At 32.2% G+C, this 16,008-nt stretch overlaps 1 protein-coding gene across 39 annotated transcripts in view; it reads right to left on the reverse strand.

Annotated features, from left to right (window-relative positions):
- Positions 1–16,008, reverse strand: part of PTPRD (protein tyrosine phosphatase receptor type D) — a 1,934,582-nt gene that overhangs the window by 1,342,607 nt on the left and 575,967 nt on the right. Inside the window, exon 4 of one of the 39 annotated variants that reach the window (XM_036238642.1) lies at positions 355–381. The exons of the other annotated variants lie outside the window; for them this stretch is intronic. The gene's annotated coding sequence lies outside the window, so the exon portion shown is untranslated. The remainder of the gene's footprint in view (positions 1–354; positions 382–16,008) is intronic. 39 annotated transcript variants of the gene reach the window in all.

The following is a 16,008-nucleotide window of genomic DNA, read 5'->3' on the forward strand; positions in this document are numbered from 1 at the left end:
CACTTTAGCAGTAGGAGGTTCAGAAGCAGACGCCCACAGTCCAATACTTTAGTTTGTCAAATTTGACATTTTTAACTGAGCATTTATTATTATTTTGTTATTTATTTAATATGCATATGTCAGTTTGCTAGACTCTTCCACCACAAACATATTTAACTAATGTATAGATTTAAATTTCAACTCAAATCTCTGTGCCTCTGTTACAACATCAGGAGAATTAAGGTAGTCATAGAAGCAGCTTTATGAGATAGTGAGAAAATATTTGTAAAGCATGTAGAACTCAACTGAGCAGAGATCAGACTCCCAACAAATAACAGCTATTTCTCTTATTATAATAATGTTAGTCTTATTTACTTTGTACATCCACCACAGAAATAGAGCCTGTGACAGAAAAGAACCTCAATAAATGTTTGTTGAAATAATGGATTAAAATTTAATTCAATTAAAATATAAGACGTGTTATAATTAAATAAATCAACATGGTTGTTCTCTGTGGAAGTTCGAATTGTATAAAATACTCTTTCTTCCTCCTCCCCATATCACCCTAGGTTTAGGGATGCCAGAAAATTCTCAAATACTTAAAGCTTTTCACTAGACTTTGCCACTTCTATAACCCTTTCTAACCAATTACCATGCAGAACCCATCATGATTATGTATTTCATTAAGTGTTTCAGAAAAATTTTCTTCTAGCTTTTATCATAACAATACACTCGGTTTTCAAAATTTGTTACTCAACAGATAGAGTCATTGACTTGCAACCTAAAGACAATAGAGAAGTTTTTCTCATGGGACAAATTCTCTGTTTTCATTTTTGGGATCATCATAAATTCGTAGGGTCATTTCTGGCAAAGCTCAGTCAGTCCTCCAGGTGCACTGATTATAGTAAAAGACATTTTCCTGAAGCACAATCTGTTCTTTTTCATCATCTCACTTCTTTTTCTGCTAAGAATTGCTCTGTGTCAGACACAGACAGGTGAGGCAGAGTGTCTGGATCTAAAGTTTGAAATCTGTTTCTTTCCTAAATCTTGATTATGTTTTAGGCCTAAACCTTTGATGAGCCAAAGCAGATGAGATCATCTCTTGCAAGTCAGATGCTCATTGAGATGAGACAGGTCAATTCTCTAAGGTCATCATTCACTGGATGCTTAAATATGACAGTGATTGTTTTGAGAATGGAGGAAAAAAAACACTTAGAATTGAAAAATTAGGACAAAAAAAAAGTGCCTCTTCTATACTTGTTTTAGAACTGAAATATTTGTACTATTATATTGATTAATTAAAGGTAATTTAGTTTTTATTTATTATTCTGAATCCTCAATTAGATCATAAAATCCTCGAAGCAAAAATCACAATCCGGAGGTCACGTTCTCATCTGCACTAATATATGTGGCTATAAGTAAGTAAGTAAATTTTTCTGATCCTCAGTTTTCACATCTACAATATAAATATAATAATCTATTTTCTTAATGATCTCAAAAGCATTAAAAGGAATAATGCATATAAAATGCTCTGAAAAAGGCCAACCGCTACATAATAAGATATGACAAAGGTATAAAAAAGACAAAGAAAATAAAGCCCACTCTTTTTTTAATTGAGAAAATGTAATGATACAACCAAATTTATTTAAAAAAAATAGATGCCAAAGAGGTTTACTAAAGTTTTGTTAACCCAAGATCAAACTCAGAGGAATCAGAGGTAGAAATGATATACCTTGGTAAAATAACAAATTGGGGCTTTAAATTCTTATGCTGAAAGTGCCTTTAATCTGTCACATATTTTTATGCAGTTCATTAAAGAAAAACATGCATAAACATGGATTTTTAGTGTGTTTAAATCACCTTCCTAAAGATTCAAATCAGTGAGGCATACATTATCAATGTTCTCTTTAATATTCATTGTGATCTACTCAGTGGTTTTCCCTTCTAATGAGTGTATCATCTGAATAACTCACCTTCTTATGCTTGAACTTAGCAAATTTAGCTTATACTTGAATTGCACATTTTTTATTAAAAATTATTGAGGTGACATTGATTAATAAAATCAAATAAGTTTCAAGTGCACACTTCAACAGTATGTCGTGTATATATTACATTATGTTCACAATCCAGTTAGATTTCCTTCTGTTATCAAATATTTGACACATATTTTTCTTAAAAAAGCTCATTATTGTGCATGTATTTAGAGTTCTATATCGTCAGTATCTCTTCTACTTTGCACATATAGTTATCCTAAATATGCTTTGATTATTGAAAGCCGTGTCTATTTTGTTTTTTAACCAGAATTATATTTCAAGTAAAGTTTTAAATAGTCAGGTCAATTATTAATGGTTAGAAATTGAACACTGCATTATCCGGAATATATTCTAGTACGAATTGGCAGTTACAAAATAGTCGTGAGGATGCAAAGTATAGCATAAGGAATATAGTCGATAATATTATAATAACTGCATGGCATCAAATGGGTACTAGGTTTATCAGGGTGATCACTTTGTATGTTATATAAATGTCTAATCACCATGTTACACACCTGAGACTAATATAATACTACATGCCAATAATAATTGAAAAATTTAAAAAATATTTAATATATTATAAATCTGTTTTCAAATAACTATATTCTCATACATGTCATCATTATGTAAAGTTTAATTACATGCAAAAATTTAACACCATATATTTATATGCTAGTTATAATCAAATCAGACATTTATAGAAAAACCATTTGTTCAATAAGACAAATGTCATAAAATAACTACGTATATATTCATAAATGTAAAAGACTAGTCCCTCTTCTCAGAGATCTTATAAGTGACATATCATAGTAATGGAAACAAAATATAAGGTGTAATTAAATTTTCAACTGCATAATTCTCACTATACATGTAATAGGAGTCCAAAAGAGACTAGAAGAATTTAAGATGCTGAGGGGCAGAAGTGAAGCAAAACTAAAAGGAAGAATAAAGAAGGAAAGAGGAGTATGAATGAGATTATAGTTAAGGAAAAGAATATACACAAGGACACATGTGAGAAGTACAGCATACGGATCTGGAGTATGAGTGCAAACTCACGAGGAATCCGTCCTGACTGGAGAAGAGAGTGACCTAAGAATTAAAGGTTCATAAAGATAAAGTAAAACCCGATTAGGATAGGTTTGACTATCAGAGAGGAAATTTTAAACCAGGTGTGGCAGGCAATCGAAAGAAGTCCTCTTTATTTTAAAAATAGGTGAGAAAAATGATGTAAACTTTTAGGAGGACAAAGAGTAGAAAAAGGCCAGATAAGTATGAGGCAAACTTCTGGAGTTTAGTGGAAATAAAGAAATTATATGTCAGACTCAAGTAGGGAAGAAAAGGAAAAGATAAACATGATCTTTTCAAAGTACAACCAACCTCTGACAGATATAAAGGCAGGAGAGGAAATAAGGATCCTTTCACGGTTTTTAGTCTTAGAAATAATGAGAAGGGTGCTTATATGTGCTTTTGAATCACAGTTCTAGATTCCTCCAAAAATTCTAACTTCTCCCTCTGCTCGTTTGTTACTATTTTCATTGTTACACTGATTATATCTTTTCTTTTGCAGATTAACCTGAACTTGTTGCCTATGAAATCACAATGTTAGTGGTTAAAGCTTTTCATTTATCTTATTTTGTATGATGTAATAATGGTGGTTATATCTTTCATGTTAAATAAAAGCTTAATAAAGGAATTGTCACAGATAGACATTTCTGTGACATATTTAGGTTAAATCTTACACTAAAATATTTTCACAGAGAATTCCTGTATGATGTTTCACCTCACATTTTATGTAGTCAGCACTTCTCAAAGCCTATGAGGGATCCTATCTAGATAATTGATAGGCAGAGACAAAAACAGCATATTTAATTAAACTGGAATTCATTTTTGAAAAGAATATCGTGATGAATTTTCTTTTTTACACACCACTATCAGATTTCAGTTCAAACAGGGATTCATCAAAAGTCTTCTCTTCCAATTATCTCGACATTAATTTCATATTTTATAAGAGGAATTCTTTCTGGATCAAAAATTTATTTGATATGTTAATGTGAGATTTGACTAATGAAACATTCTGAGCTTCCTGCATTTGTGGCCTTCCAAGATTTCAACCATTCTGATTCAAGTGAAAAAGCACCATTGTCAGGTGTAAGATGAACATAGGAGACATTTAGGAAAAAAAAAAAACTTAAATATAAAATTAAGTTTGATGAATTTTTATTCAACAGTTTAAATTTTCTTATTTTTAAATCCCCCGGCTTTTTCCTTCTCTCCCTCTTGCCCTCATCCTTGGGCATACACATAACCAAGTCCTTATGTGGCCAGTTCATAATGAAGGGAGTTCCGCTAGCATTAGCCAGATATTGGCTAGCATTGGTCTACCTCACACCCCAAGCTTTTAGGGTGTCTTTTTTAACAGTGGCAAATGCAGTCTAATTAGATCATGTGTGATTATCCCATAGGTGGTGATAACCAGGAGGCTTTGGAGTCTTGTATCTCTCTATGGGTCCTCATTCAATCATCATTATAGAAATATCCTATAATGATTGTATTAGTCTTTTAGGGCTGCCATAACAAAATACCATAGGCTAGTATTTTGTATGGGTGGCTTAAACAACAGAAATTTATTTTCTCTCAGTTCTCATTGCTGGTGCCTCTTCCTCTTTTAGCAAGAACACCAGTTATATAGGATTGAGGCTCCACTTAATGACCTCATTTAACCTTAATTGTCTCCTTGAAGTCCTTATCTCCAAATACAGTCAGAGTGGGAACTAGGACTTTAACATATACATTTTAGAATACGATTCAGCCCATAACAATGATAATTCACCAATTTCAGAAAATATCATCCCTGCTAATGTAACTACCACTTTTGCAGATGATCATTAAATTCTGTTAACCATTGACACTTTTTTGCCAACAAACCCTAATTTTACAATAAAAACTGAGAATCACTCAACCAATAGTTAGCACCAATTTTTGTCACTTATACCAGTAACATGCAAAGTGTACCACAGAATTATAAACTATTACTATAAAGTTTAATGAACAATAGTCATTATAACCCCTGAAACTTTTCTAATGTAATTATTAAAGTTTAATTGATTTGTGCATTTTGTTTCTAAGCTATTACATCTCATACTTCTTTGAGGACCATATAGTATGTAATAAGATTATAATATAAAAATATATAGATAGAGGTTAAGGTAAAAGGAAATGGTGGGAAGTGGGGGAGAATCACAGAGAACAGATTGCAAACAAACAAAAATAAAATTCAGCAGTGTCCACTTGGGCCAAAGAAAAGTCAATGGAGGTTGAGAGAAACAAGATGGACAATTTCTATCAGGGGAACAAATTAAGTTTGCTGTCTTTCTGGCATTTAGCACAGAGAGCATTCTTGTGATGCATGTTTTACAACCTCGGAGCAAGCCAGCCTAGCAGTGATTACCATTCGACCTGAGAATTCTGAAGTGAAAACAACATATCAATAGCTGACATAAAGAGGGAAGGAAACAGAGGCTATTTCAACTGGTAGAGTTAGAGAGGAGTCTCTCTGGGCCTGTCCAAAAACTAGTCCTGGGAAAACAGTGGAACCATGCCTGGTTAGCTACATTTACATCCTGAGCCTGAAAGGGAAGACTATTATACTTACAGGAAATCCCGTGTGCTGGGGGTCTATGCCATTCACAGGGCTGTTACTCTATATTATTTCTCAGATGGCAGTCCAGAGAGGAAATGAAGTGTCAAAATTGTGGGTGAGGGAAATGGGTTTTAAAGGTTTAGTTGCCCAGGCAGATTTTAAAACTGTATACTTTGCATCCTTTAGCTATTTAATATGTGTTTTCTACTAAGTATATGGCTTACGTTTTTCTGTGTTGACTTCTTAACTGATACATCAGGTATAGCTAGGAGTTATGAACAAAGAAAATGTGCCAATTTACATTAATCTACGAAACAGTGCATATGAAAACGTGCACTGATATAAATGCTAAGTCTAAGAGGATAAAGCTCCCCTGATATGATAATCACTGTGTCAAGGTCGAAAAACATGTCTTTGGAGTTTTATTGTCAGTTAAACAAAATACTATAATGTAGAGAGAAGATATGTGTTCCTCAATTAACTAAAACTATTGTATAGCAAGTTGTTTTTAAAATTGACATGACCATATCTTAACATTATAGTCTATCAATATCACTAAGGTAAATAAAGGATTTTTCCAATATTTCCTAGGTTTGAAAAACATCCAAACTGTAGAGTTTGTTTTCCTTTCTATTGTAAAGGAGGCCTAGGTATAATAATTGTTGAATGCTGACACATATATTTTCATCAAAAAATAAATGAAGCAGCACATTTCTATCTGAAGTAGCATATTTGCCCATTGTGTGCTTAGTATGTACTTTTTCTCTCTTATGTAATATTGCTAGACATGAATAACATGCTGATGAATGAGATTTTAGGTTGTTTTTAACTTGAAAGATTTTTTAACGCTTCTCTCACTAACAACAAAAATTGTTGGGAGCTGTGAAGTAGTATTGGAAGGGTTTTTCAAATGCTTACATATCTATATTAAAGATGACAACTGAATAAAACAAGGTAGCATTTCATTAAATATAGGCCATTACTTCTCCACTCCAAATGCATCATTGTTTAACGTATTAAGCATATGGTTTTAACATTAGGCATTACTTTAGATGCCACTATAAAATGCAAAGCAGTTTAATTGGTACAAACATGTCTAAATGTAAAATTACTTTAAAAATTTTTCAATTTTATGTTGTCAGCCTTCCCTGACATTACAGTCCATTTATACTTTAATGAACTAATTAAGAAATTGATTAAATTGACTTAAACACACAGAAATGTAAGCCTCTGGGACACTATTATTAGCCAATTCCACATTGTCTGTCAGGGGCATTCACTATTCACTAGACCAGACTCAACATCTGCCTTTCCCTATAAGTGCAATTATTTTTTCCTCTAACATGTAGTTAGCTTCATAACATTTTTTTCTTAATACAAAAGTAATACATACATATAATGCACTTAGAGAATTTAGAAGATATGGATTTATAGAAGATATGGATTAAAATGACAAAATCATCCTATTAGCCAGAGAAAAGCTCTAATTCTTTGATATCTTTATTTTAAGGTAAATATTATGGTTCTTAACTCGTAATGTCTGGGTTTAAATACTGGCTCTGCTGCTTATCCCTATTTTAACATCTTGACAAGTGACTTAATGTTTTCACCTCAGCTTCTACATCTTTAAATGCATATGATGACAGTATCTTTCTCATAGATTGACTATTAAATGAGTTATTATGTATACTTAAAAGTGTTCCTGGTACAGAATAAGTACAATGCTGATGAGAAGTATATAATACTTTTCTATGAACTCACACATTTTTACTAAAATTGACATAGCATGTGAACATTTTTTTCATCAATGTAATGTGTTGCTGTCTTTTTAATCTCTCATCTTTCTCATCATATATATATATTTGTGTGTGTAATCTTTTGAAAAAATATGCATAGTAATTTTCAATAAACATCTGTATACAAGTATGTTTGCACATCTTTTAAATTAATGTTTTAGAATAAATTCCTAGGAGTTAATATAATAAGGTAAAAGATATATATTTTTGAAGGATGTTTTGAAACATGTCTTTTAACAATGCAAGGATCTGACCATTTTCCTTCAACTTAAACAGCACAAAATACTGCCATTTAACTCTCTTCTCTTTCTATTCTAATAAATATAAAATGTGTCCCTTCAGTTTTTACATTTAATTACCTGTGTGATTAAGGCATTTTTAAATTAAGTTTATTGGGATAACATTGGTTAATACAATTATATAATTTTCAGGTGCAAATTAAAATTTGACATCTATATATTCTATCGTGTGATTACCACCCAAAGTCCAGTTTCCTTCAGCTATCATATATTTGATCCCCCTTTTTTTTTTCATATGTTTAGTTGGTCTTTTGTCCATCTTATTTAGATATGTTTGTATTTTTCTTACTAATTTCCATGAGATTATTATTTTTTTTTTAAAAAAAGCATTAGCTTCTTAAAATATTGGTTAAAATGATCAAATTGATAATGACTTTCAAAGTTCTGGTGTACAACCATGAGACTCTTAATAGTCTAAATAAAACTTGGAGAGCTGAAAATGCCTAATAATTGTAATGGCTCCAGTAATAATTTCAATGCATTTTGAGCAGTGATAAGAACTACGTGATGGGATTAAGTTGAGTAGTTCTCATTCCTGTGGGAATCATTTCCTTTGGAACTCACTTGCTTTGGCTCGATGTCTCTGATTTCTATTTCATGGCTCTATACATAGATTTGCCTGTTGGCTAACTTCTTTCTGTTGATATTGCATTCTTTCTATTTCCTGACTTTAATCCTGTCTTTTGGGGAAAATATTTTGTTAAATATAGGCCATAACCTCTCCATTCCAAATGTATTATTGTTTAATGTATTAAGCATACAAATATAACATTAGGCACTACCTTAAATACCATTGTAAAATGTATAAAATGAGAAGCAGTTTAATTGGTACAGATGTGTTTTTTGCCTGGCAAGGGTAACTATTGTTACTAAAAAGCAAATATGTTGTTGTGCAGGTCAGGAAAACAATTCTAAGGCTGGGCAAACCCATGATATAATAGAATAACATATTGGGACATTTCTTAGAGTTGAATACAAGTTCTCTTACCAAAATATAGTTTCTCCATTTGATTCTACCTAACTAAAAAAAGCATTTTCAAACTTGCTTGGATGCAAACTTATATGAAAATGAACATTATCCATATTATAAGACATTTAAAAATACACACACACAAGCACACACATATACACACAAACCTTCCTTAAGTCAGAGTTGACCTCCACACCATAACAAACTCCAAGCAAATTACTACCTAAGTTGTGACACGGCTAAAATAAAATGCAGTATAAAAATTTATGATACTTTTAATGAAGTTAAGATTCTGGGAGAAAAAAAAAACTAAATTCAGTTTTTTTCATAATAATTTATATTACATCGACATACTTCAAGAAATAGTGCTTTAATTTTTCAATTTAATTATAAGCATTTGTATTATTCAAAATGCCAAGAAACTGGGCTAAACAACAGTGGAATAGAGGTAACAAAAATGATCGAATTATATATTTCTACTTTTAAGCAAAATTTCTAGAATAAGATGATAATGTTAATAAATTATTGTTAATTTTGTCTTATGGCATTACTGTTTAATAAAAGCACTTTTAGAGTGTTAAAATTAAAAAAAAAATGACTGTCATTTTACATGACATGCAACAGATCATCTGTTTCTTCATGTCAATTTTATAGAACCAGCACATATTGCCACAATTTATTAGAGTTAAAAATAAAAAACCTCAATGTTCTTTTATGAATTTAAGATCGAGCAAGGAGAGAAAAAAAATAATGTCAATAATTTACAGCTTTAATGATATATTTTAATGTATACGGTAGGTGGGGGAACAAAAACTTAAAAATTACCACCCTCGAATTCAGTATATTTCTATTCAGTATATTTATAAGTAAAAGTGAAAGCTGATAAATACAAAGAATATTTTTATATTTTAATTTAAACTTGAGCAGATCAGTACCTTTGGAAAATCTGCAACTTAAACTGAAAAAATAAAGCACTTGTGGTTGTTTGCCAAATTAAAATTTGCAAAGTAGAGTTCAAATAAAACATCCATCCAAAACTGGCAATGTCAACTCATTTATTATGAGGTAGAGGTCTTCCTTTGATTATGTTGTAAATTCTAGCATTTCTCTGGGCTTATCATGGATTCTACTACATGAAATAATATTCTTCTTGTTACATGAATTTAAACTTGAGATCATAACACTCCTCGGTCACAACATGTTTTGCCTTGTCAGTGCCTAGAAGTAAACACTTTTATTTTTAGAAAGATTTTATTTTCCTTTTGTAAACTAATGTGACTCAACAACACTCAAAATATGCAAGAACTTTTAAATCTTAGTAATATTCTAACTACTTCATAGCAGTGTCTAAAAATAGTGTATAACCAATATACTTTATTTCTTAAATATTGACACTTTCTTTTCATTTTCCTGACTTCCTCCTTTCATTTATTCTTTTATAAATGTAAATCAAGATAAACACATCTAATAACATTTAAGCTTGCTGTGAAAATTATTAAAAATATGAAATTATAACTATTTTTAAAGTATGCCTATTGCCTTATCATGCGAGACCACACAATACGTAATCAATGAAAAGTTTTCTGGATAAGTAACAAAAGAAAGTACAGTTACAATAAAAAAAAATAATTACAAATTAAGTTCTGATTGCTGCACAAATTCATTTCTTTTTACAGAAAAAAAGCTCAATAAGTGTTGTACTTGATAAGTATTGCACTGTGTTAATATGGTTAGCTTAGAGAAAAACTGAATGGGTTTTATCAAAGACTCTTCCATAAAGATACTTGATTTTAGTCAGATGATAATGAATCTTATTCTGGACTGTATTTCCTAAAGTAAAAGAATACTGATAAATATTATACATATCGAAAGAGGGAAAAAAGGCCAACTTTAAGGCTAGCAATGTTGGACAATGATAAGTTAACCAATGCTAACAGATTTGTTACCACGGGACCTCTCAGAACTTTTACCCAGCTCATGTGCACTGTGAATCTCTAGAAAGGATATAAGGCATCCATAAAACTTCCGCAAATCAAGTTACCAACTATTTAGACATTTTAACATACAACATTTACATTAACATTCCATGAGTTGTGTTCTGTGGCACAGGTTTTGAGAAATACCATTCTTTTCTTTCACAGAATACATGGTTCTCAAAATTTAGGTTTAGAATTCAATACCAGAATATCTCATTTATCTTACATTACTATAGACTCCCATTTATTGAAGGACAAGTTAAATAGGAAAAGCAGCCCCTTGCTCCTAAATTCACGATCTATTTTCAAATATTGCTTACCTTGTTTACTGCATATTCTCTAATTGGTAATGAAAACCTGCTCCTTTAGTTTGAGAGCAGGTGTATTTGTTGATCTTAACATTCTTCCACCAACACCAACTGAACACCTTAGAGGCACGAATGTCACTAGGTGTACTCAAACATTCACTTAGCATTTTTCCTGAGAACACTCTAAACTCTAGTTTCACTATGACCTTTGGTGGAAATAAGAAGTGTTCTTTCATTTAATACTTATTAACTTTATACAAGTTTATCTAGTTCATTGAGCCTGAGTGTTCTCATCTACAAAATAGGGATATCACTACATATACCAGAGAATTTATATGAAAATTAAATATGAAAATTAAATAAATAAGATATATAAAACACTGCTTGCAATTAAATAAGATTGTTTTATTTTTGTACCATGCACTTCTCAAAATGTGGCCATGCCTTGGACCTCACTGCTAAGTTCTTCTCTAAGAAGTTGATTCTCTCAAACTCTCCTTTGAAAGGATCTGCTTACATTGTTGCCTTTCTCATGCCTGTGAATCCTCATACTAAATGCCAAAGCAGTCTGTCCATGTTCAAGTCCATTCAGGTTTCACTTGTTTCTAGGCCCAGTCTGAATTCTATATCCAATACTGTCAAAGATGTCTTTTCTAGTAATCTAGATTCCCTTACTCCTTTCTTTTTCTGTCTATCTTTCTTTGGGATATCTCCAGACTTGAACAGAGCATTCCTTTGGCCAGTTTTCCTGTTTATAAGATACAGAAAAGGGTCTAGATATGACTGTGTAATGAATAAGTTCCTAGATATTTTCATTACTTTTATATCACTCTCAAATATGTGGTAGATATTCCACATAATTTTGAAATAAGAAATTAAACTAAAAACATTATTATTTATGCTCCCAAGGCACTGGCAATGTAAAACACAACCTGGCTCTGTTAAATCTGACTCTTGTTCTACTCAATATATTCATGCTTTTGAAAAGTTTGCCTTTTAAGAAAACTATCCAGAGTAACTTCTCTCAAAAGCTAGAATTCAAATAGTCAACATAAATCACAAGTGGAATGTTGGAAAACTCTGCCATTGCTGATATCCATGCCCTCTGCCCAACCTATTCCAATTTCTCTGATATTTTCTGTCTTTTTGTAAGTTTGGTTTGAAAATCATACCCTACTACAGAAATAGTATTTTCAGAGGTTCTATGTCTAGTGTTACAATGGATGCCACCAGATGGCGCCACAGGACTTACCGCTTAGGTCGAAAGGTTAGAATTCCTCAGCTGGAGCTCTGGAGAGGGCATAGATAAACCTATTTTGTATTCTTATAATAAAAATGATATTTTAATATAGCATAGGATTTTTTATGTTTTAATTCTTACATTCAAAATGTGTGATAAACAATTTTGAGAGAACATAAAACTGAACACTCAATTTCCCCTACTTTGGTGATTTATAATTTCTAGCCAACCTATTCATTTATTTATTTTTAAACACTTACTGCACCTGGTATTCCTAGGTGATCTCCCATCCAAGTACTAATCTGACCTTAGTCTTCTGTGATTTGCTGTATTTTCTGTTCCCTGTATCGATCCTCTGCTTTTGAAATCAAGGAACATGCTACTGCCCTGCCATCCCTCTATGGCTGCCCACTCTACAAAAGCCATTCACCATTAAGAGCAAGTTAATTAGCTTCTTTTGGGCCCCTAATTAACTCTCCAATCCTTTTTATATCCTTCCACTCCATATATACTTTCTTTGGTGAGTGAGAATGTGTTCTCTCTCCTGCCACTGTCTCGGCCTCCTGTTGTTCCACCTTATTCTGTTTATAATACCAAGATTAAAAAAGGTAAAATATAGAACAATGTGGGAAAAAAAACTTTTCTTCTAGTCCCTTCTTTAATCTTGCTATGTTTTTAAAACTACACAGAGTAATCTTTAAACATTTTTTGAAAGAAAAAAATGAATAGGATACCATAGCATATATACTTTAAAATATATATTTACAAAATAATTTTTTCTTTAAGATTTCCTTGCAATTTGTATTGATTTATAAAGTTAAACACATTCTTCCCTAGGGAAATGCTCAGCTTTTAGGCCCAGCAAGCAAACCTTGGTCTGGATTTGTAATAAGCAACTCTTGTTGATAGACTTTTCCTATGTGTTGTTTCAAGTTCTGTCCAAGTCAATAGTTTCAGGCCCTTGCTTTGCTGTTACACAGGAATTCCTTGAGGTGATGACAACATGAGAGTTCGACTTTTTACCCTTAAGTCTGAAAAAATGATGGGACATGGAGGAAATATTGTGAAATAGAAGTTCAAGGGTAAAGACTGGATTTTCAAAATTGGAACAAAAGATATGAATCTATGTTGAGATTTGAGTTGAAAATCAGAAGGTAGATGGAATTGCTGAGTGAGAGAACAGAACAGAAACTTTCTGGGAATGAAGGAGATGGTCGAGTGAGAAAGATAAAGGAGAAGTTAAAAGGAAGAAGGAAAACCAGTTACAAAAGTAGGGGTTGGTTAATTTTCAACTTAACAAGTAGACAAAAAATAATGTGTGTATGTTTTACTAAATCATGCTATGAAAGTGCAAGAAAGATGGTGTGTGCATATATTCTATTGTTATGTTGTGAAAGTGTTAGTTCTATTTACTCTTAGAAATTGTTTCACTGAATCAGTGGTTCCAAATGTCATTCTCAGACAATATCAAGAACTTTTGAACTGTACAAAATGTTCTACCTATCTATGTAGTTTTGGGAATCTGCACTAAAAAATATAATGTATATATTTCCCCAAATTTCTAAATGAATGTACTAACCATGTGATTCCATTGGGGGAGTACTACAATCATGGCATTGTAGGCTTATCTCTCTGAATGCAGTGCTTTCTTAAATAAAAGCCACTTAGGAAATCTGGTAAGCTAAGAAATCATGGTAAGCAATCATGGACTAGAGTTAAAAGGAATAAAGGATTTTTTTTTTTAATGGTCATATTCTCTGCTGGATATTGCATTTGAGCATTTGATGTTTTCCACATGTTTCATTTATTTCTTTCTACAGATGAGGCATGTGAGGGCAAATGAGGTTAAGTGACTAAGGATATTAAAAATGGAGTGACAGAATTACCCTAAAAACTCTTATCAAACTAGTGATTTTTTTTTTTTTCCCACCAGACCACACCGCTTTTAATACCAACCACAGAGGACAGTCTTGGATACTTCCCTTACTCTATTTTCAAGTTTCAGCAGTTGAAGAGGCACTCAGTTGGCGGCTCCATTCATGTTACGGCATTGGAGCTGGGAGTCTTCTTACCTCTTGCCTCTAACTAAGGCCTCCTTTCCAAGATGGGGTAAATATGCTTTAGGAGGAGCAAGGGGAAATTAAGTCATACTAATAATGGATGGCTTTAGTACAGATACTTTTCACTCCATCACTCTATCAAATCTGTCCTGGAACAGACTTTTAAATGTCTAATACAATTTTTTTTATCAGTGCACTAACAACTTTAATCCTGTTGCCTATCTTATTTTGTATATTATTTGTCCCTATTCCCATCCCTACAGGTCCAAATAGAAATATACACCTAGAGGATTTTAGGTGAAGTGTTGGCAATTGAGAACACTGCTTCAGGAAAAAAAGATCTGACATTAATTTAGTCAAGTGGCATTCTGCACTGACTGGTTCTTCTTAGATTCTGGGCACTAGAATCCCCTGCCTAGAAAGAAACAACTACAGGAGAAAATATAAGCAAAGCAATATATAAAAAGAAGAAAATGGTACAATTTGAGGCTAATACCTCACACTCATATCATAAAGTCTTGGATACTTCTTTGAAACCACTGTTAAATTTGGTTCATCCTCATAGCCTGCACAAAAATTATGTGATATATGGTGTCTATAATTAAAAAAAAAAAAAAAAAAAAAAAAACCTCTGTTTATCACAGAGAACATAGTGCCATCTGGCAACAAGGCTTAAGAGAAATTAATCCCATTGGCCTTCACCAAAAAGAAGAAGAAAAAAAAAAAAAGTATACCTTGTCTTATGTGAAAAATACTCAAGTACAATTTTATAGTAAAATATGGTAAGGATTTCAATAGCATAGCTTATTACAATGTTAAATATCTATGTATGTCATGACTCAAAGTAGAGTTCAGGCTTCACTTAAACATAAAATGTTAAAATGTAGAGCATCTAAGGAGAATCGATGAGACAATTTCATGCAGCGTTTGTTCACTTGCATTTTCCTTCCCAATTGAACTTTTGAGAAGGATTTGGTAAGGTATCCAATTACTACATATTTCTGGGACAGCCTGCTTCTTGGCTCAAATTACTGTCAGTCTTTGGTCTGCATATATATCTCTCTGCCTAAAAGGGAATGGAGTTAAGGATAATTGTGTTATTCATGACCAGCATATCAATGGTTTAGTCCAAGTAATAAAAGCAACATTTGACTAATATTACAAATTAGACGGAAGGGAACAAACTATAGCAATAGTGGCTGGCAGCAACATTAAGATTGCCAGGACTACTCCAACATGAGAAGCAATTCATTTCGGATCACCTCTCTCAGAAATTGGCAGCCAGAGTTGATCCAGCCCTGTTTGATTCAGTAACCCTAACCAGTTCATTAATTCTCTTCTTCGCTCTCACTGTTTTGCAAATTCAGAATATTACTAAAACAGTTCATTTTAGAATCTAAGCCACTTCTAAATGTTTTGAATATTCCCTTCTACAATATGGCATGAAAAAGATGTAACAAGTAAATATTAAGAGGAGAAATCGTATGAAATGATAAATCATAGGAAGTGATTAATGTCTCTTAATTGAATCAGTTAATCTAACTTTGTTAACTTTAAATTAAGAGATTGGACATTTATTTAATAAGGCACAGAGAGATGCAATTTTGTCAGTGTGAACTACTAACTGGTGGAAATAAAAATGATTTATTCTGAAATGCTTAGATTTATCACAGTGCTGGGGAAAAATCACTCGAAAATATGGCAAGT

The sequence above is a fragment of the Rousettus aegyptiacus genome, unplaced genomic scaffold (assembly GCF_014176215.1).
Source record: "Rousettus aegyptiacus isolate mRouAeg1 unplaced genomic scaffold, mRouAeg1.p scaffold_m13_p_3, whole genome shotgun sequence".
In the NCBI taxonomy this organism is placed as follows: Eukaryota; Metazoa; Chordata; class Mammalia; order Chiroptera; family Pteropodidae; genus Rousettus; species Rousettus aegyptiacus.